The sequence below is a fragment of the Vulpes vulpes genome, chromosome 10, assembly GCF_048418805.1.
Source record: "Vulpes vulpes isolate BD-2025 chromosome 10, VulVul3, whole genome shotgun sequence".
Lineage (NCBI taxonomy): Eukaryota > Metazoa > Chordata > Mammalia > Carnivora > Canidae > Vulpes > Vulpes vulpes.
In genome coordinates this window covers 5,462,801-5,483,794 of record NC_132789.1, presented here as the reverse complement: position 1 = coordinate 5,483,794, position 20,994 = coordinate 5,462,801, and the positions used below count along the sequence as shown (strand labels likewise).

The following is a 20,994-nucleotide window of genomic DNA, read 5'->3' as shown; positions in this document are numbered from 1 at the left end:
ATGCCCAGCACTAGAGATACTGCAGTGACCAAGAGGAACAAAATCCTGGGTGAAGGGGTTAGGGGGACATGGCGATAGACACATGATAAATCCCAAGTGACAATGGTACAAGGGGGCAGGAGTAACTTTGGGGAGGTCAGGGCCCTGCTCAGAAGGCCACATTTGAGCAGAGGCCTGAGGCAAGAGTGTTGCAGGAAGAACATACAACAAGTACAAAGGTTCAATGGCAGGACGATGATCGGAGTTTCCAAGAAACAGTCAAGATGTTCATGAGGCTGGAATATCCCCAACTCAGCCCACTCCCTGCCCTCCAGGCTCTGCCCAGAAAAGCCCAGAACCTGAGACCCTGAGCTATGAGTGGTGCTCCCCGAGCCTCAGACACAGCCTCCATTATTGGACATGATTGTGGACACCCTTCCCGACTCAGCCCCAGCAGGGCCTGCCAGTACCCTGTCCCCAGCCTGGGATGGTCTAGAACCCTCCCAAATCCTTAGGAATAAAGCAAGCCCTGCCTGGACCTCTGGGGACACTTGAAGGCCCAAGCCCAGTTACTAGTCAGTTGTAAGGGAAACAAAAATCTGTAAGCCCTCTCTCAGGAGTCTCCAGAGATGTGTCTAGCCTCAGATTAGCTTTGGCTGAACAGAAACGCATTTCTCATGCTTAAGCACCAGCTAGGGATAACCCAGCTCACTCTAGGGTGAGCTAGTTACATCCACCGTGGAGGTGCGAAGGGGTCCAAGAGAAACCAGTACCTTGCCACAGGAAACAGCAAGAAAGGAAAAAATGCAGCCCAGAGGACAGAGAGCAAGGAGGAAAGAGGAAGCAAGTGTGGCTATTACAGGAGTGACCCCACAGGCCTCAGAGGTGGCTGAGAGGGGACAGACTCTGGGAGGGCCCAGGAAGTCAGAAGAATGAGAGGTCCAGAGGTCAGGGCTCTCTGGTTTTCACAGTTCATGAGCCTAGCCAACACCGCCCATCCCAGCCTCCAAGCCCAGCCTACAGGTAACGACAGGAGAAGAGGAACCAGGGCTCACAGGCTCTGGCTAAGGTCAAGTCTAGCCCCAGCCCTTACAAACTCTGTGCTCTTGGGTGGGTCACCTGACCCAAGCCTCAGTGTCCTCATCTGAGAAGCAGAGATCATATAGCACCCTCCCATGTCTCGGCCAACTCAGGTGTGGAATGAGTCAGCGAGGGGAGAAACACAGTAATCACATCAGGGATGATACTCAAAGAGCACCCCCCGCACAGCACTGGGCACACACCAGTGCCTTTCTTAACACCTTGCATGTCACCTCATTTCACCTTCCCTCACGCCCCACAACATACCAAATGTTATCTCCAGTTTACAAATGAGGACTGAGGCCTGGAGGGGCCAAGCCACTTGCTCTAATGCACACAGCTACCAACAGGCAGACCTGAATTCGAACCCAGGACAGCCTGGCCTTGAGCCTCTACTCTTTGTCTCCCTAGATTCATAGACAGCCATAAGAAAAAAGAAAACTTGACCCTGTGTATCCTCAGCCACCCTCCCCCAATGGGAACGTCCCTAGAGAAGCCCATGTCAGGACCAGAAGATTGACATTGACACAATTGACCTAATTCAGACCTCGCTGGTTTTACATGCACTCATTTGTGTGTATATGAGTGTGTGTTGAGCGCTATGCACCTGCACCTCAGAGCAGATGGGAGGGGCATCAAGTCACTGAAACCCTCAGGGCAGGGCTGGGACACCCACAACCCAGCTCTGCGGCTGACCCAAATAGGTCAAGCAAGGTGACACTCATGGGGCCCCCTGCGACAGAGGCTTTCCCAAGGTCCCCAGGAGAGGCTGGAGGACAACCGGACAGCAGGCAGCTGGTGTGGACTGCCTGGACACCTGGGGAACTCCCTGCGGGCTCCTGCTGGCCCAGGAGGAGAAGCCCTGAGCCAGCCACCGGCCCAGCATCCGGTGTCACTTACAAACACAGGATGACTGCCACCCTCGGCGGGAGAGCCAGCCCTGCCTGCCCAACCCCCATGCCACGCCAGGCAGTAGGGGTGCCTGGCCCCTGCTTGGTGGGGGATGGAGCAAAACAAGCACACACTGGGACAGCTCCAGGGCGCCCAGCCCAGGCCCAAATGCAAACAGAGCCTGGGGCTTGAGGAAGGACCCTCTCCGCCGCCCGTGATCTACACCGTGGTTTCCAAATCTACAGGGTTCTCGACAGAGAAGAAAGGAAATATCGGTGAAGCCCAAGGTATAGCTAACTTAAATCCAAGCTTATGGTCTACGCTAAAGGAGCCTCCCCACACCAGCCCACAGGGGCCCTGCTCAGGCAAGTCTTGGCTCCCCACCACCACCGTGCACCTGCAAGCCACTCCCGCTGTATGGACAAGAAAGTGGAGTTCTGTGACCTCACACCTTACACGAGGGGCAGCACGGGGCCACCTTGCGCCACACAACCACTTCTGGGGTGGAGACAAATGGAGGGCCCATTTGCCAGAAAACTGAGGCTCGGAGACGTGAAATAATCTGTCCAAGGCCAGACACAGCCATGAAGTGTTTCACTGGGATGTGAACCCCAGTAATCTGGCCCCAGAGGGAACCAGGAGGCTGCAGCTCTCTCTCACCTCATCCCAAAGCCTGAGTGATCCCCCCCACTATTGCCCCATTTTACAGACAAAGGAACAGGCTCACACAGGTGAAGCAAGACCACCCAGTGTAAAAAAGGGATGGAAACAGGATTCAAACTCAGGTCCATGGCAAATGAGAGATGCCACCTTGGGAAGCCAGCCCTCCCTGGCCTGGGCTCCAGGCCCCCACGAGACGTCCCGCTACCTCCCAACGGTCCTGGCGCACCCAGACCTCAGGACAAATCCCTCCCTCATCCCCTGTGCCTGCAACTGAAGGCTCCTTGTGAGCTCAGGAAGCCCTTCCAACTTTCCAGTGTTTATGCCGGCTCCTCGCTGCCAGGTCCCTGGGCAAGCCTGGGCTGGTGGCGCTGATTTCAAACCAGACATGGGCACCCGGCCAAGCGCCACCGCGGTGGGAGCGGGCGCCGGGGCAGCCGCAGCGCTGCCTGCACCTGGCTCCCCTCTCCTGCCCCCTGCAGCCAGGGAGCCCATCACCCAGATCCCGAGGCCCCCCAGCCCACCCCCACCCCGCAGCCACAGCGCCAGGAGCACCCCGATCCCTCGGCCCTGCCTGCTCTCCTGCAAGGAAGTGTGCACCCCGGTTCCGGGCAGCTCAGTCCGCACCCCGCACATCCACCCCGGCGGCCAGACGGCGGCCACAAGCCCTTCCTGCAGGGCGCCCTGCTCCGGACCCCAGCCACTCGGTCCACTGCGACCGCCGGCCCTGCGTCCCCCAGCGCCACCCCGCCATCGCCACCCGCCCGACACAGGGCCGGCCACCTGAGGCTACCGTGGCCAGGGTGAGCCCGGCGGCCCCCGGACAGACGTCCCGGTGCCTCCCGGTCTTTGCCCACCCCTCCTGGGCCACGACCTGGACGCTCTGCGACTCCCTGCCCACCACCAAGCCCAGAAACTTCTCTTACCAGAGCACATGACCAGCTTCCACTCACGTCAGCTCCCAACACAACTTGAAGTAACTCTCCCACAAAAAAAAAAAAAAAAGAAAGAAAGAAAGAAAAAGAAAAAGAAGTAAAATGTGCCAGCAAGTGGGTCAGTGGAGTCCACACACACAGACTGCCCTGTTGGCTTCCAGAAGACAGCCGGTGTCCAACATCAAAGCCATCCTTCCTGCGGGCCGACGCGGAAAGCGGCCGCTCGCCTTCCCGCGAGACTACGGGCGCCCCGGCCGAGGAGGCCCCGCGGCCAGGCCCGGCCCCGCGCCCCCTCCCCCGGCCCGCTGCCCCCCACCCAGCGCGCAGCCCCAGGCCCACCAGGCACGAGCCCCGGCCGCCGACCCCAGCGGGGCCAGAGCTTGGTGTCGGGCCTCCGCGGTCCCTCCTCGCCTCCTGCCACTCCGGGCCTATAAACACAGAGAATTACATAAGTCCACTCCTCTTGTTCGGAAGCCAAAAGTACTCGCTTTTTCTCCCAGCCTTGGCAGTAAGTAATAATTCCTCATCGCCATGGTAACCCTGGCGGGCTTCCAGCCGACACTCAGGAGCTGAAACGCTGGGAGGCCTTTTTATAGCTTGGTAGAAAAACCTCTTCACTATTCCCTCCTCGCGGGCGAAGGCGAAAGCGAGCTCCCGGCCCCAATTCTCCTACTTCAACGGGCTTCCTCCCGGCCGGACCGTCCTCCCGGGAGCCGGACCTGCCCACCTCCCCCCGCAGGGCCTGGCCAGGAACCAGAGCCGCGGCCGGGTCCCTCCTTGGCCTCCAGGCCTCCAGAGTGACATGGCGGAGGGGCAGGCTCTGCCTCAAAAATATTTCTGCCCTACTTGTAATCGCAGGAAAAGCAAACATGACCCCCTCGCATTGGTATTCTGAACGAGGGTCATCTCGGTGACAGGCCCAGAGGGTGAACAAAGCCAACCCCCCCACACACACACATGCACGCACACGCACGCACACGGGCCAAAATGGATGCTCTGGTGGTCAGCCAGGGGTCTGAACCTTGGCCGCAACCGGCTGAATGACTCAGAAACAAGTCTGAGCTCCTCTGGGTGTCAACTTCCCATCTGTAGCAGGGGCAGCCTGGGCTCTGCTTCCCACAGTACTCCCTGCGGTGGCCACCAAGGGGAGCGGCTGGATCCCCTGGGGGGTCTCCGGATTCACGCCCCCGCCCCTAGCAACCAGAACTCGAGGCCCCAGGACATTTGCCCAAGATGGCATCCCCAGGGATGACTAGGGGAGGGAAGGGGGTCCCCCGGGTATGTGGGGCAGGACGCTGTAGGCAGGAAGCACAGCCAAGGTCTGGAGGCGGGACCAAGTCCAGCGTGTTGCAGAAGCAGAGAGGAAGCTGGAGTAGATACAGTGAGGCAGAGAGAGAAGATGAGGTCAGGGGGTAACAGGAGCAGAGGGGGAAGTAGGTCAACAAGACACTGGGCAGGTCACTTAGTTCCGCAGACTGGAAAGGCTCCCAAGGGCAATCATGACGATGACCCTGGAGGCAGCGTACAAGGTGCCCAGCACTGCATAGGGCACTTTCACCTGTGAGCTCATCTGTCCTTGCCACAGCCTGACAAAAGGCCAGTGCGCTTCTGAACCCCAAAACACAGAGAAGGGAACAGGCCCAAAGAGCTTAAGCAGGCTGCCCAAGGTCATACAGCTGGAAAGTGGCTGGGCTTGGGTTTGAAAAGGGCAAGCCTGGCCCGCACTCATCCTGTCACGTGGTACAGTCCATAAGGAGCTACAGAGGGTCTGGGGCAGATCAGATTTACATGAGACGAAGGCCTATGGCCACTGGCCTAGCGAGGGGGTCAGCGTGGCTGCCAGGAGACCAGTAAAGAGGCCCTACAGGGGCCATATGGTGTTGACTTTTGTCAACTCACCCTCCCGCCTTTCCCAAGGCAACTCCCTTAGAGTGTTAGGGGAGGGCTGCTAGGACCTGCCCTGAAAGCCACGATGGGGACCTCACTCCTCCACAGCCTCGAAGATGGGGAAGCTAAGCCACAGAGAGAGATAGGCAATACAAAGCCACATTTTTACTCCCCAGATCTGGCGGCTGTCTCCTGCCTGTTGGTTCTCACTGTAACCGTCAGATCACAAAACCCAGGAACGGGTGAAACCAGCCCCACCAAAACACGGCCAGGAAGCGGAGCCTGAAGCAGCAGCAGCAGCAGCAGGACTCACGGGTTCCTTTTGTTCTTTTCTGTTTGTTTTGGACACAGGCTGGGACCCAAACCTTCACAGAAGCTGGCCCGGGAACCAGGAGGAACGCATCCACACCCCCACCAGAGCTATTTATGCTTGTGGCAGGTTCAACGCTGGGCCATGTCATTCCACGGTCACTTCTCCGTCTTGTGCCTGAGATGCTGGGCCATGGACAATTTGTTGAGGGACTTCATGAACATGGCAAATCATCACCAACCAGAAACGGTGACATGCAGGTCCCTCTAGACAAAAGAACCTGAGCTTATGTTCAGAGTAAGTTAGCAAGAGGTCCACTGCCTGGCAAAGGAACACCTCATTCTCCCAAGCCTCTGACAGAGACTGTCCCCAGGAACCTGTCTGCGGGACAAAGCTTTGCACACCGGGAAAGATCAGTGAAGAATTTAACAAGACATGCTTTGGTGGAAGCCATGGAGGCATAGGTGGAGAGGCAAAGGGGTCCCCGAGAGGAGGCAGGAAGGACTCTCTGCAGGCATCGCTCTGCTTGGCTGTGAAATGGGGGCATGCTGACTGCTGCCTCTCTCAGGGTCAACAGAAACCATACCTGCTGCGGGGCTCAGGGAACCACTGGATCTGGCCCCAGTGGAAGGGACCCCCACACACACTCCCTCCCTCCCCACAGAAGTAGAGCTGGAGCTGAGGGAAGAGAAAGAAAGAGCAAGAGAAAGGGGTGCCTGGGGGGCTCGGCCGATTGGGTATCTGCCTTCAGCTCAGGTCATGATCTCAGAGTCCTGGGATGGAGCCCCACATCAGGCTCCTTGCTCAGCGGGGAGCCTGCTTCTCCCTCTGTCTGCTGCTCCCCCTGCTTGTGCTCTCTCTCTCTCTCTCTGTGTCTCTCTAATAAATAAATATTAAGAAAGAAAGAAAGAAAGAAAGAAAGAAAGAAAGAAAGAAAGAAAGAAAGAAAAAAAGAAAGAAAGAAAAGAAAGAAGAAAGAAAGAAAAGAGCAAGAGCTAGAGACGTGAGCCTGTTCCCACATTCCTTCTCCTATCCCGCAACCCAGCACTCAGAGCCCGCACAATGGGACAGGAGGACGCAGCCATAAAAAGGAAGGAAGCAGTGACACCTGCCACAACGTGGGGGAGTCTCAAAAACATGACACTCCGTGCATGAGGTCATACACAAAAGGTCACATGTTGTGTGATGCCACTGATATAAAATTTCCAGAACAGGCAGGTCCACAGACACGAGAAAGCAGGTGGTCTCCAGGGGCTGCGGGTAGGAGAAATGCAGGAATGGCTGAAAATGGCTTCTGGGTCTCCTCTAGAAGGTGATGAAAATATTTTAGAACTAGAGGAAGGTGTTGGTTGTGTTCAACATCACTTGGGAATAAAAAAAACCCAATGAATTGTTTGCTTTAAAATGGTTAATTTTACATGATGTGAGTTTTACCTCTGTTCAATAAGCTAAGAGCCTCTGACCCCAGTCTGCCACCCAACAAACACATACAGAGGCCCTACTGTCCACCGAGGTGACTGGGCAGACAGAGGAGTTGAAGACAAAGACCCCTGCCCTCGTGACACCAACACGGGAAGAGGTCAGGAGTCAACAGCAGATGAAGATGTGATGTAATTCACGTAACAAATGGTTTCTGAAGTGGTGGCCATTCAGCAGCAGCCTGGCTGGAGAAGACAGACAGATGCGGAAACTTCTCAGCAAACAGGGTGCCAGGCAGAGGAAACAGCTAGAGCAAAGGCCCTGGGGCCAGGAGGCCACCGTGGCTGGGATGGCCGGTGAGGGTCCCAGGGTGCAGATGTACAAGGCCTAGGAGGCCACACACAGGTCTTTAAAATTCACAAAACTGCATCGGTGTCCGAGGGCGGCCGAAACAAACTGCAACAAACCTGGGGGGGGGGGGGGGGTAGCTCAAAGCAAGAGCTATTTATTCTCTCACAGCTCTGGAGGCCAAGAGCCCAAAATCCAGGCTCTGGGGAGGATCCTGCCTCACCTCATCCAGCTCATGGTGGCCCCGGGCGGTCCTCTGCTCCTTGTCTCTGCTCCCATCTTCAAAGGGCCTTCTCTGTGTATCTTCTCTTTTAAGGACTTCTGTCGTCAGACTTTGGGCCCATCGTAATCTAGGATGATCTCATCTCAAGACGCTCGACTTGATCGCATCTGCAAAGACCCTCTGTCCAAACAAGGTCACATTTACAGGACCCAAGCAGACACAACTCAACCCACTACGTGATCAAGACTCGATTCGGCAGCATCAGATGCTTTGCTCAGCAACGTGCTGGGCCTCTCCTCTCCTTTCTGCACTGAGTCCAGGGAACCAGGCCGGAAGGTGCAGGGACAGGCCCATGGGCCTCTCAAGGAATCCCCCCCAGGGACTCCACAGCCGGCCCTCTTGAGGCCGAAGCCTGCTAAAAGCAGACAGTGAGGAACCCAGACCCCCTTCCCTGAGAGAGGTGTCCATGAGCCACTCGCCAAAAGGCTTGCACAAAATGGACCTCCTTGACAGGGGGGCCAAAACGGGCCACAGCCTTGGTCCCAGAACGGAGGAGACTTTGCCAGACCAAGATGCACCCTTCCTTCTCCACCATTTCATCCACCTACAGAAGCCGTGTCCCGTAGGGCTCTTTTCCTGTGTGCTGTTTTTGTTTTACAAAGGGGCCACCCCCACCCAGAGCAGCTGTGAGCTGCAGTGGGCAGGGCTAACTGCTCACTCATGTCCAAGTGCAATGCCATCCCGCAGCAAAGGGCACACAGCAACTGGCGGATGGCTGCCTGTTCTGGGGCCCCGGGAGCCCACGCCCGAGCAGCAGAGGAAGGAGGAGGTGTCGGGGAATGCTCCTGGCCACTGCCAGCTGGATCTCAGGACCCAAACCAGGAAGGACAGATAATACCAGCCCAGGGGAACACACACACTCCCAACACACCAGGCACTGGGGAAACAGGCTTCCATGTGCTCCTTTATGCGTTAGGGCAATACTAAGGAGCATAGCCGACCCATTCTACAGATGGGGAAGCCCAGGAACAGGGGTGAAACGACTTGCCCAGGTCGGGAAGCTAGAAGTGGCAAGGGTTAGAACACAGGGAATGTAGTACCCAAGCTTATGTCACTAACCCCAAGGATTTACGGCCCTCAGACTCTCAAACTCCACTGGAGGGCTCTAGCAGGGACTACTATGGCCTTGGGCCCCAACTTTTAGAAATGGTATCTCCAGAGGCGTTAAATGTGACTTCCCAAGCCCTGGGACTTTCTGTTACATTCCATGGGATACCCTGCCCCCAGATCATGAAGGGCAAAATACTTTGAGATGAAAGTCATCATTAAAAACAGAGACCACAAAATGATGACAGCCAGCTGCAGCCAACAGGGAAGTTCTTTCTGGCACACGCAGTGTTTTTTAAAAATTAGGACACTGCTCATAAAATCCAGATTTCTAGCTGAAGAAGAAAATCAGAATATCCAGCATGCCAGTTAGCCACAATCCCCACCCCTCCCTTTTGCCTCATTCCCTTCTTTGATCGCATCTGGTTTGGGCCAACCCCTCCCCCCACCCCAGCCACCTCCCATAGCTGTTGAAAATAGCTGAACAAGTACTGAAGGTCTCACTCAGCAAGGATAACAAACAAGAGAAAGGAATGGCACTCTTGGGGCTTCAAATGACTCCTTCCCCTGGCTGGCTGTACTGGGAGCATAAACCTACCTATAAACAAGGCCCACACAGAAGGAAGCAGAGCTGAGACAGAGTCAGCTCCCCCAAGGCACAGTTTGAGCCACTGGATCCAGCCATGCCCGAACTTGTCGTACCCTGAACCTTGCCCTTGTGAGCACCTGTCAATTCCTCCTTGTGGCCCAAACCAGCCTAAGTGTGACTCTACCACGACTCAGGAGTCCTAACCAATCACCTTTGGGTCTTCCCTCAATTGACACACTTGTCCAAGAAGGCCTGTCCTGACCACAGACAAATTCAGACCTTATTATACCCCAGTGATAGCCTGAACTCCACATCATGACCCTTACCACCGTCCGTATCACCTGTTTTACTGACACTCTCCCTCTGGACACTAAACTCCTCAAAGGCATGGACAATGCCTGCTTTTTCCATCATTCTGATCCCAGTGGCCTAGCAATGTCCAGAACATTCCATGTGCCCAATAAATGTAAATTAATCAATGAACAAAAGAACAAACGGGAGAAGCAAAAGCCTTTAAACTTGGTTTCTGCCTTACATGTGAAAAGAATCCAACCTCCGAGGTCTATAGAACAGCCTCAGATCCAGAGAAGCATTCCTGCTGCCCCTGGCTCCATTCCAGCCATGTAGGCCTCCTCGGCATTCTTGAAACATTATGGCCTCAGGGCCTTTGCACAAACTATTCCCACACCTAGGACACTCATTCCTCTTCTTTTCATATGCCTGCTTCCTTCTCGTAGTCTAGGTTCCAGTTCCAATGCCACCTCCATCGAGACCACTCTTGATTCTTTGACCTAAAATGAGCCTCCCCACAAAACCAGCGTTGTCACCCACCCTGCATTAGCCCACAGCCAGCATATCCCCATCTTGGAACACCACATTTGTTTTGTGTACTGCCGATCTCCCTTTCAGCCCATGGGATCCACAAGGCGGGGCCCCAGCATCTTGTTTGCTGTGTATACATACCCCGCCCCACCCCAGAAGGCCACTGGGACACCAGCCTGGCTGCAGGGAGGCAGAAAACAGACCCCTCAAATCCTGACCAGTCCCACCCAGCCCAGAACAGCTGACGCATGCCTGAGAGCCCTACGTGGCATATGGAGCCTGGCCCATGGGTGGTGCAGCCCTGCCAAGAGGTCTAGTCTGGCTCTAGGCTCAGGGGTAGCTACAGGTGATGCCTGCACAATCCCCACAATTAACAGCAGGTGCACAGAGTCACTCTGCCTGGGTTCAAATCCCAACTCTGCCAGCGGTATGACCTTCGGCAAGTCACTTAACCTCTCTGTGCCCCCAGCTTCCCCACGTATAAAACAGAGCACCCACCTCACAGGGCTGCCATATGAATGAACGTATACGACACACTCATATCACAGCATGGCATAGAATAAATGGCCAGGAATCATTAGAAATTAAGTTAATGTCAGTGATGGTGGCAATGGTAGAACCTCGCATAGCACTAAGGCAGGCAAATGGTCAGGAAATGTTAGCTTTGGTAATAAACACAGTATTTGATCTATGCTAGGTCTCGTTTGGAGTGTTTTACTCACACTGATTCCTCCAAGCTAAGTTCATTATTGCTCAACATGCCTGCTCCAGCCCTTCCAGGCAGCCTCTCTAGATTGCTCCATCCCCCAGAGCACCATGAAGATATACAACTCTTCATGTGAGTCTGTCCTCAATTCCTCTGTGCCCCAGGTTGCAGCAAGAGGGCAGGGAGAGAGCCCAAACCCCAGAACCTGAAGTCAGCACAGGGGAATGCATGCCCCAGGCCAGCCCAAACCAAAGCCTCTGCCAAAAACACAGGCCCCATCTGGCTGCATGAGCATTCCCCAGAAACCAAAGGGTGTTCCCTCTCTGCAGTCTGCAGGACAACTCCCCCAGAGAGGCCCAGGCATACCAAGGGCTCAGAATTCAGATGTCCCAAGACAGAGGGCAAACAGCGTGAAAGAAAAGATGTCAAGCCTGACTGGCGGTCCGGGGTCTGCATGGACTGCATGTGATAACAACACCGCCCCAGCCACCCCCACATCCCCAGAATGAAATGCGCACCGCTGGTCTCCTCTTCCCATCAGACAGATGGCTAACTGGACTCGCCATGGCCACCCAGCATAGCAGGGACCCCCTTCACTTCTCAGGCAAGAGAGGCAGCCCCTCCACAGCAGGTACTGAGGTGGTCTCCATTCCCCAAGCCAGGGGGGAAGGGCTGGTTAGAATGCAAGCCCAGCGCCACCTGCTATGACCTCCCTCAGGTCCTGCCACCTCCTGGAGCCTGGTTCCATCATCTGGAAAATGGGTCTAATGATCATCAACAGAGAGCCCCTGGCAGGGTGAGGAGTGTCCACAGTGCCAGCAAGTCAAAGCCACCAAAAGGGAAAGACAAGATCTAGAAAGAAGGTCATTTTAATTCAGCAACGGGCTTGCTTTGTCTTCAAATGAAAAACAAACATTTTTATTTTATGGTTCAGAATGGTTTCTGTTTGATTTATGGCAATCGTGGAAAGCATGACATAATCTTTTCAGCATTTAAAGCCTCGCGAGGCCTTGAGCCACCCTAAATTAGCATCTGCCTCAAAGGGATGTGCTGAGGAAACAACAGTAAATGCATAAAGCGCCCAGCACCGAGACAGCAGAAGTCCCACTCAGGATGACCTAGACATTGAGGCAGGAGAATGGGAAGGACGTAGGCCCCAGCATAGACAGCCTGGGTTTGAATCTCACTGGCTGTGTGACCTCAGGCAGGTCACTTAACCTCTCTGTTTCTCGGGTTCCTCATCTATAAAATGGGGATGATAACAATCTCTGCTTTACAGGGGGTTTTGGAAGATTAAATTATAACATGTAAAGTGCAACAGGATTACTATTACAAACTGTGTTATTATTACTGTCATTTACAGCGATTACAAAACTTGCGTAGGTTTTTAAACCTGACTGCAGGATGAAGACAAGTCTGCCTGGATCCCTGGCGCCAGGGGGGGCCCATCACCAGGCTCAATGGGAGCCCTGCAAGGCAGTGCCTCCCTCCTCCCTCCAGCTGGGGCAGGGATTACTGTCAGATGGAAGGAGACGCATGTTGGAGCCAAAGATTAAAAACAAGTACAATTATCGGGCAGGCATCCATCCATAATTATGAATTTGATGTAATTAGGCACCCCACTAACTTCATTACTTATTTATTTACGGGATTGCTTATTTAATTTACGGGCCTCCTTCCCCGAAAAGTCATCTTAGCTAACACCCCTCAGGTGAGGGAGGAGGAGGAGAAGGCTCCCCTCTTTGTCCTCATCCCCATTCCTGGGCTCTCGTATGTCATGCTCCTGCCTTGCCCCAAAAATAACTCCCGGAATGCCTGCGTGACTTTGCCCAAGACAACGGGATCACGCAAGGCCTGCCGTTCACGCTCAGCAGTGCCAGCAGACAGTGCCTGACCCGGAAGGCAAGGTACCTCTACCACACCCTCACTCAGCAGCAGAGGAAACCCTTGGGGAAGAGGGGTGGTTCTTGTCCCGCCTAGCCATCAATTCCTGGCTCGACCCTCTGGACCAGCAAAGGCCTTAGTGCAACACATGGGCCTGGTACGCCCCGGCTCCAAGGAGGAAAAAGAGCACTCAACTCTCACAGAAAACTTCAGATAAGTCACCTAACCGCTCAGAGCCCTCAGTTTACTCATCTGTAAAATGGGAGTGTAGAGAACAACTCCCACAGCTAGCTAACCCTAAAAACCCAACTGCTGCCACCCAGCATAGCCCTGGGTCTCTACCAATGCAGTAAGGAAAGAAAAAGCAGTTGAAGGCATAAAGGCTTGCTAGCTTTATTCCCAAGAGTCCCAAACTGGAAACAACCTCTAAGCCCATAACTCATGAAGGGATAAATGAGCTGCAGCACATTCACATGTGGGCTATTATTACTCAGCAATAAAAAAGGACTTACTGGTACGTCCCAAGACACAGATGAATCTCAGAAACATGCAGAAAGAAGCAAAACACACCAAAAAATGCATTCTTTATCATTTTACTCTGAAAAATCTAGAAGATTCTAGAGCTTCTGCGGTGGCAGATCGGTGGGTGCTTCTGGTGGGGGGAATGGGGATTCTGTTGGGGCAGATGGAAACACTCCATATCTTGATTGTTGTGGTTGTTATGTGAGTGTTTTCAGTCGTCTGGACTTAACAGAAGTGAAGCCTTAAAATGGGTGCGTCTTATACTCCAGGTTAATCATGTCTCAATAAGGCTGATTTTTGTTAACCACAACAGAGAAAGACATATGTATAAATCAACACCACTAACCCCACTTAGGTGCCCCCAGCGCTCCTTCCCCACTTCCCAGTCAGGTCTGCTGTTTCCCTCACTGTACATCCAAGTTGCCCCCATGGCCCTGAATTATGAGCCCTGAACAAGGAAGGTCACGGTTGCATCCCAGATTTATCCCTTCCTTGCTGGGTCATTTAGGGCAAATCACTTTGCCTCTTGCCTGTCAGGCTCCCCCTCTACAAAAGCAGCATTATAAATAGCACTCTCCTCAGAGAGTTATTGTAGAATAAAATGAACCGAGGTGAAAAGCACCAGCTGCAGGCTGTGGCATACAGCAGGGGCCTCATTATTGCTGCTGCAAAATGATGAATGAGCAAGCGCCAGGCCCAGTGTGGACAGGACCGGCCAGGGTTCTTGCCCCCACCCCACAACACACACAAGACCCCCACCAGCCAAGACGCCAGGTCTGGGTAGTGACCCCCACCACTGAAGGCTCCTGGCTGCCAGGGTTGCAGCATTTAACTGATGCCCAGTGTCCAGAACAGGACAAGGCTCCTCGACTCCACCCAAGAGAGCAGACACAAAAGAAGGGGGGCCCTGTGGGAAGGGGCTGGCCCTGAGGGCGGCACAGTACCCAAGAGGTCATTTGGGGACAAGAGCTGGCCAGCAGAGAGGATGTCCCGGGGGAGGAGGGCATGTCGGTGGCCTGGCCATCACATGCACATTAACTGGGGTAGGACAAGGGTCACCCCAGAGCCCCCCATTTATTAAAAAAAAAAGATAATAATAGAAGGATGACAGGGACCGGGTAGGGGGGTAGCTTCCTCGCCAGCTCACACGCGACTGCCCGCCAAGGGCGGCCCCTGCTCCCTGCTACCGTGTGAGTGATGGAGCGGGCAGGCGGCGCCTGGGAGCCATGGCAGGAGGGGGCGTCCCCGGGGCCCGATTAGAGGGCCAGCCACAGGCAGACACGCTCAACTGTCAGCCTCGTCCTCCCGGCCCGCCATCAGAGGCACCATTAATTGCTGTCATTTGAGGGTGGCCTGTGGGGAAAAGGAGGGGGGTTGTGGGAAGGGGAGGAAAGAAGGAGGGGGTTATGGAGGGAGGAAGGGGAGGGAGAGATGGAGAGGAATGGAGTGAGGGGGGTGCAGAAGAGGGGGAAGGAAGGAAAGGAGGAAGGACAGCTAGCCCAAGGCAGAGAACCCCCAGACATCACTTCCTCCACCCAGTGGAGGGACGGGGACCCTGGCCAGCCGGGGACAAAGCTAGTGGACCCACCGCCCAAGTGGGACCAACAGGAGTTCCAAGAGGTGTGATCCTGCACGGCTGAGCCCCTCCAACCTTCCCCCCAGCCTCCCAACATACACACCTGGACACTTGTCTGCCTGCAGGTTGCTGGGTCCAGATCTTCCTCCCCAGGGTACCCAGAAAGCCTGGCTACCCCAGTCCCTCATCTGCTTTCAGCCTCCACCCATAACCCCCCCCACCCACCCAATCTCTACACCACCACGCGCTACCTGGCAAGCCCCACCCACTCACTGCACCAGGGATCCTACAGCTCCTCCACCTGGGATGCGGGAAGGGCCCCTCCCCAGGCCACTGGGGTCAACCCCTACACCTGGCTCAGGGGCACGCAAACCAAATGCCACCTCCTCCAGTGACATGCACCAGCACAAAGATTCCAGAGCCGAGCTCCCCAGGTTCAAACCCTCCCTCTGCGGCTTCCATGCTTGGGGACCTCCCAACACCTTGCTGAGCCTTGATATCCTCACCTACAGAACAGGACAACAACAGTCCCCATTTCGTGGGGTGGCTCTCAGGATTAAATGAGATAATCCCATGAGGTACTTAGAAGGGGGGGTCTCAGGCGACGTGAGAGCCGCGAGTGTTTGCTGCAGCCGTTATATTACCATCTCGGACACGGGTCCTCCTTGGCCTCCACCCATCTCGTGGGCTACCTCTTATTTCAGAAATGCCCACTCCCCCACCCCCCAGCTCTGACCCCCCCAGACCGCCCCAGGTGAGGGTCTCAGAAAGGCCCCCAAGCTGCCAACACGGAGTTGTGGGGCAAGGGTCCACACGGCATCCCTGTCTCCATTTGTCGCTCTGCCTCCATGTCCTTCCGTGGCCCCCTCCCAGCTATCCCTGCCTGTCCCCAGACAGCCTCGTCTCTGGGCCGAGGAGCCACTTGGATCCTGCAGGGGGGGCTCCTGGGACCCCCTCTGCCCCCTCCCCCATCTGTCTGCCTCCCTCCCTCCTCAGGCATGATGGATCGCCCCAGAGGAGGAAGCTAAGTGCTTGCAGACAAAAAGCCCTTTTATCGTCCTCGGGTGGGCTACGGCATGACAAGCAGATAACTCAGCCATGGGAGGAAGGTTCCCCATTAGGCCAGTAAGGCAGATTGATGGAGGCCCAGGAGGCAGAGGAGGAGGAGGAAGGGGACCTCCCCTGCCCCTTAACCTCCGGGGGCAAGGTTGTCTCCCTTCAACCTCAGAAGCACCCAAACCTGGCTAGACTCATCACCTTTGGGGGATACCTCCAGTGATGCCCACATCTCTCCACCTCCATGATGAGACTCACTGCTTGGGGCCCAGGGGAGGGCCTGGCTCAGGAAACAGGCAACCTACAAGCCTGTTTATCTCTCCAGCCTCCCAGGGGGTGGAGGGCAAGGGAGAGACACCTGCCCCAAGAAGACCCCCCCATTTCACAAGTCTCCTGCAAACCAAGAACCCCATTCCACACAGCCTCAGAGCCCTTCCATGAGATGTTCCCTCTGCCCGGGACACCCTTCCTCCAGAGACCTGCGTGCTCCCTTCCTCCCCTCCTGCAGGTCTCTGCTCCAATGCCACCTTCTCAAGTAGGACCACCCTGTCTACCAGCCATTAGAAACTGCAACCCCCAGCCACACACGCCCTTCCCAAACCCCTTTCCTGCTGGCTCTTCACACCTGCACCCCCACCACCACAGGACACACTGTGTGTATGTGACGTGCTTACTACCTGCCTCATCCAGGGAGGACGGAGTGTTCATCCACCCAACACACAGCTCCATCTCCACCACCTGAAACAGCACCTGGCACACAGTAGGTGCTTTAGAAATAATCACTCTCGTGAGTGAACGTCTTCTGAAGAGGAGGAAAACCTCTCAACAGCAGCCAGGCCTGAGCCAGAATGTGCTGAGCCCTGTTATGGGGCCAGCAATCCCCTCAACAGCCCTGTAGGACACCCATCTGGCAGATGAGAAAACTGAGGCATGGGAGTGGATTCATGCCCAGGTCTGTGGGAGGCCTACCCACTGCAGAACCGCCAGGGAAGCCAGGACATCAGCTTCAGGCTGGGTGTCAGTCAGGGACAAGGGCTGGAACACCCTCTGCTTGCTTCTCAGCCTCAGTTTACCTGGCTATTCCTCCCAGGTCCCCGCCTGCACCCGGTATGGCTTTGATGGGGGGAGAGGGGGCAAAAGTGAGAGGTGCTTAGAAACCCAGAGAAGCACAAAGTGCCCAATCTCAGCCCTGCCATGGAAGCTGCTGGTCAGGCTGGGGCTCTGCCAGTGGCTCAGCCCCCCTCAAACCCTCCTTGGGGGCCAGGCCAGGCTGACATCCCCTCTTCACTCCCAGAGGAACAGCTCTGTCAGTAAGAGGTAAAGAAAGACCCAGGGAGCAGTGAACAAGCACTTACTACCTGCTAAGCACCACATGCTCACAGAAATGCACGCCCCACCACGCTGACTTGTACTCAGTGTCATGGAACCATAGAGTCAGGAAGGTGCCTAGCTGCCACTTATGAGGCCACCCTCACTGACCACCCCTTCCTCCAGGGCATGGGCTGGGGCTGGGTGCTCACCTTGTGACCCAGGACACCCTCCCCACAGCCCCTCTGGGAGGCATCCTCCACTAGTTCTCCAAATCTTTCAACTCTGGAGAGAATAGAGCATCTTTGGCATGCCCACCAGGGTCTCCCAGGACATGGCCTTGGTGTTGCCAGGCCTGGGTCAGCAGTCTGTCCTCCCCCAGCCAAGCCCCATGACTCCAGGGATGGGGATCAGGCATGGGGAGACGGGGCCGTGGATGTAGCTCCCTCCACTACAGGTCTCCCAGCTGCTTAAAAAAGAAATTACAAAAACACAGAAATCTTAGCAACAATCCACTCATCATTAGTCCTGTGGGGTTGGGGGAGAAGAGATTTGGGTATATCCCCACTTCATAGGTAGGAAAACTGAGGCACAGGGTGACAGAGAGCCATGGCTAGGGTCACAGAGATAATAAGTGGCCAAGAGAGATTGGCACGCAGACAGCCAGACTCCAGAGTCCCTGCTCAGGAGCACCATGCCTCTCCTAGTTAAAAATCAATGTGATATAAACGACACTGTGTGCCAGCCAGACCAATGTCCGAATTCCTGGCTCCAAGCTTTTCGTCCACCACGCGTGACCCACTCCTGGACTGCCTTCCCTCCCCGCTGAGGTTTCCAAACCCCGCCAGTGCCCGTATGACCCCTACCCCACCCCCCACCCCGGTGGAGAGCCCCAGCCATCCAATGTACCAGGTGGAGATGCGGGCAGTGGGCACAGGCCTACCCATTATGGGCCTTACTCTGCTTGCTGCCAAATGAGCATGTTGGAAGAATATGCCAGGTTCTCTGGGAGGGTCGACAAAGGGTTCAAGCCCCAGCTCTTAGCTTCTAGCTGAGATGTGGGACAGGTGACCCATCTGTGTCTCGGTTTCCTGGTTTGTAAAATGCGGAAAGCAGCCCGTTTGGGAGCATTACTGTGGGACCCACAAAATGGGCGACACCTGGAAAGCACTAGCCGCGGTACAAGCTTCTGGAGCACCCACACCATGCCAGGCTCTGTCCTGTATCAGCTCATTTAACCATCACTGCCCTGCTATGAGGTGGTACGGATGGTGCCCGTACTTGACAGGTGGAGAAATGGAGGCCTAGAGAGGTGAAGTGACCTGCCCTGGGTGCCCAGCATCAAAGTGGCAGTGCTGGGGCTTGGAACACTGGTATGGCGGCCACGTTGGCACACGGATGTCTAGCCCAAGGATGTCCTCCAATACCTGCCACCCCAACACCAGGGCCTTTCCACAGGCCTGTCCATTCCCAAGCCTGCAGCGACCCTCAGAGGACAACAGCAATGTGCCCATGAACCCCAGAGACAGAGAAAACCCACCATCCCACATCTACACTGTCAGGAACTGCCCCTTCTCTCAGGCATCATAACCCGTCCCCAGGGGACCCCAAGTGCCCCAACCATTCCCCACCCTGGGCAACTACGGTGCCAGATCCCACCCCACAAGGTCACACTGGGCCGCCAACCACATCCACCAGGAGGAATCTCTGCTTCCCCAGAAATTCCTGATCCCACCCACGAGAAGGTCCCAGCCACATGAGTCTGCTGGAGGCAATGAGTGGGGACAGCTGTGAACCTACCAGAATCAGCCTCCAAGCAACTCCGAGTCCTCAAAGAGCCCGGGAGACCTGCAGGAGAAAATACGAGTCTTGTTAGTAAAAAGTCAGCAGCCTCCACACATGAGCTATGTATGGCACAGCCACATCAACATGTGGGCAGCAACAGTGCGGCCCACCGGTCTGTGCCTGGTACGCCGCATGTGGGAGGCCAAGCACTTCCCTGCCACCACCCTGTGAGGCGGGCAGTGCTACCAGAGGTGACAGACAGGGACACAGAGCCTCAGAGAATCAAAGTCTCGTGGCCCCCAGTCCCACCGCCAGGAAGTCACAGAGCTGGGATTCCAAACCGGGCTGCGAGGTTACAACGAGGAGGGCCACCGAGGAGCTAGGAGCCCAGATCACAGTGTCACTGTGAACTACGTGCCCCACAAACTTCTCAAGAGGACCCTAGGCACCAGTGAGGGAATACCTGAAAGAGCACACCTGCTATTCTCACTCATGAATTTCCACATCACCATTCAAAGTCAGAAACAGTCCAATGAAAACCAGTGTCCAGAATATATAAAGGAATCCCACAAAGAAATAAGAAAGAGCCAGTCAACCCAAGAGAAAAACAGACAAAAGACTTGAGAGCACTTCGCAAAAGTTGATATACGAATGGCCCATGAGCACATGAAAAACTGTTCGAGGTCACTAGCCATCAGGAAAGTTTAAGTTAAAACCCCCAGGGTCCGCTAACTACACACTGACCGGGATGGTTAAGATGAAAGCCAGACAGACACCAAGTGTCTGGTGATCAGGGACCCAGCAATCCTACCCCTGGGCAGTTACGTGGGAGAAATGAAACCACCACGCCTCATCAAGACTCTGCGCAAACGTCTGTTGGAGCTTTATTCGTAATCCCCCCAAATCTGCAAACAATCCAGCTGTCCACCAACAGGCGTACCCCAGAACAGTGCTCCTCCCCGGTAACATGCAACAACGTACGGGTGCACACAACCAGATGGAAGGAACTCCGGCTAACGTGCCGGGCAGACGCCAGGCTCAAAGGGCTGCACGTGGCTGCACACACCATCGTTCAACCTACATGATTCCGGGAAAGGCAAAACCCAACTTTCACACGTACAGAGGCCCACAGAGGTGGTCACAACCAGACAGAATAAAGGAGAGTCCCACAAAAAGCTAGGATGCTGGGCAGCTCCAGTGGCCCAGTGGTTTAGCGCTGCCTTCAGCCTGGGGTGTGATCCTAGAGACCCAGGATCAAGTCCCACGTCGGGTTCCCTACATGGAGCCTGCTTCTCCCTTGGCCTGTGTCTGTCTGTCTGTCTGTCTGTCTCTCTCTCTCTCTCTCTCTCGTGCTCTGTGTCTCTCATGAATAAATAAATAAAATCTTAAAAAAAAAAAAAAAAGCTAGGATGCTGGTCACCACTGGGGCAAAAGCAGGGGGGCTATGTGGTGTCTGCTTGATAATTATTCATTAACCTACACCCATGTTTTTGTGTTACCGTGTTAGCTTTCACACGGGAATAAAAAATTGTAAAGAAATAGTACGCAGGCAGAGCACTGGGCCGAGAGTCCAGAAACCTGGCTCTAGTACAACTAACAGATGTGACCTTTTAGCAAGCCCCCCAGCACTCTCTGAATTCAATCTTCCCAACCAGAAAACAGGCCCGCTCCCCACAATGACTCCACAGCCCGCTCACGCGCAAACACCTCAACATCCAGGTTTCTGGGAACGCTGCTAAAGTCCCTGGCCTCAGAGTGGATGCAAAGTGCTTGCAGAGCCAGAGCATCCCACAAGCATTCTTTTGCCGCCAGGCTCTACCATTAACCCTACCCAGGGGCTGGCTGCCCGTCTGCCCTGGCAGCCCCTTCAGATCCCAAAAAAAGCCCTAAAAGGAGCAGCTGAAGGT

At 55.2% G+C, this 20,994-nt stretch overlaps 1 protein-coding gene across 49 annotated transcripts in view; it reads right to left on the bottom strand.

Annotated features, from left to right (window-relative positions):
* NCOR2 (nuclear receptor corepressor 2) overlaps positions 1 to 20,994 on the bottom strand; it is a 209,735-nt gene that overhangs the window by 161,654 nt on the left and 27,087 nt on the right. For 44 of the 49 annotated variants that reach the window (XM_072722674.1, XM_072722696.1, XM_072722679.1 and 41 more), the window contains exon 2: positions 19,103 to 19,150. The gene's annotated coding sequence lies outside the window, so the exon portion shown is untranslated. Of the gene's footprint in view, positions 1 to 3,536; positions 3,798 to 19,102; positions 19,151 to 20,994 lie in introns of those variants that run through there. The other 5 variants (XM_072722723.1, XM_026017162.2, XM_026017171.2 and 2 more) reach the window with 1 other exon arrangement.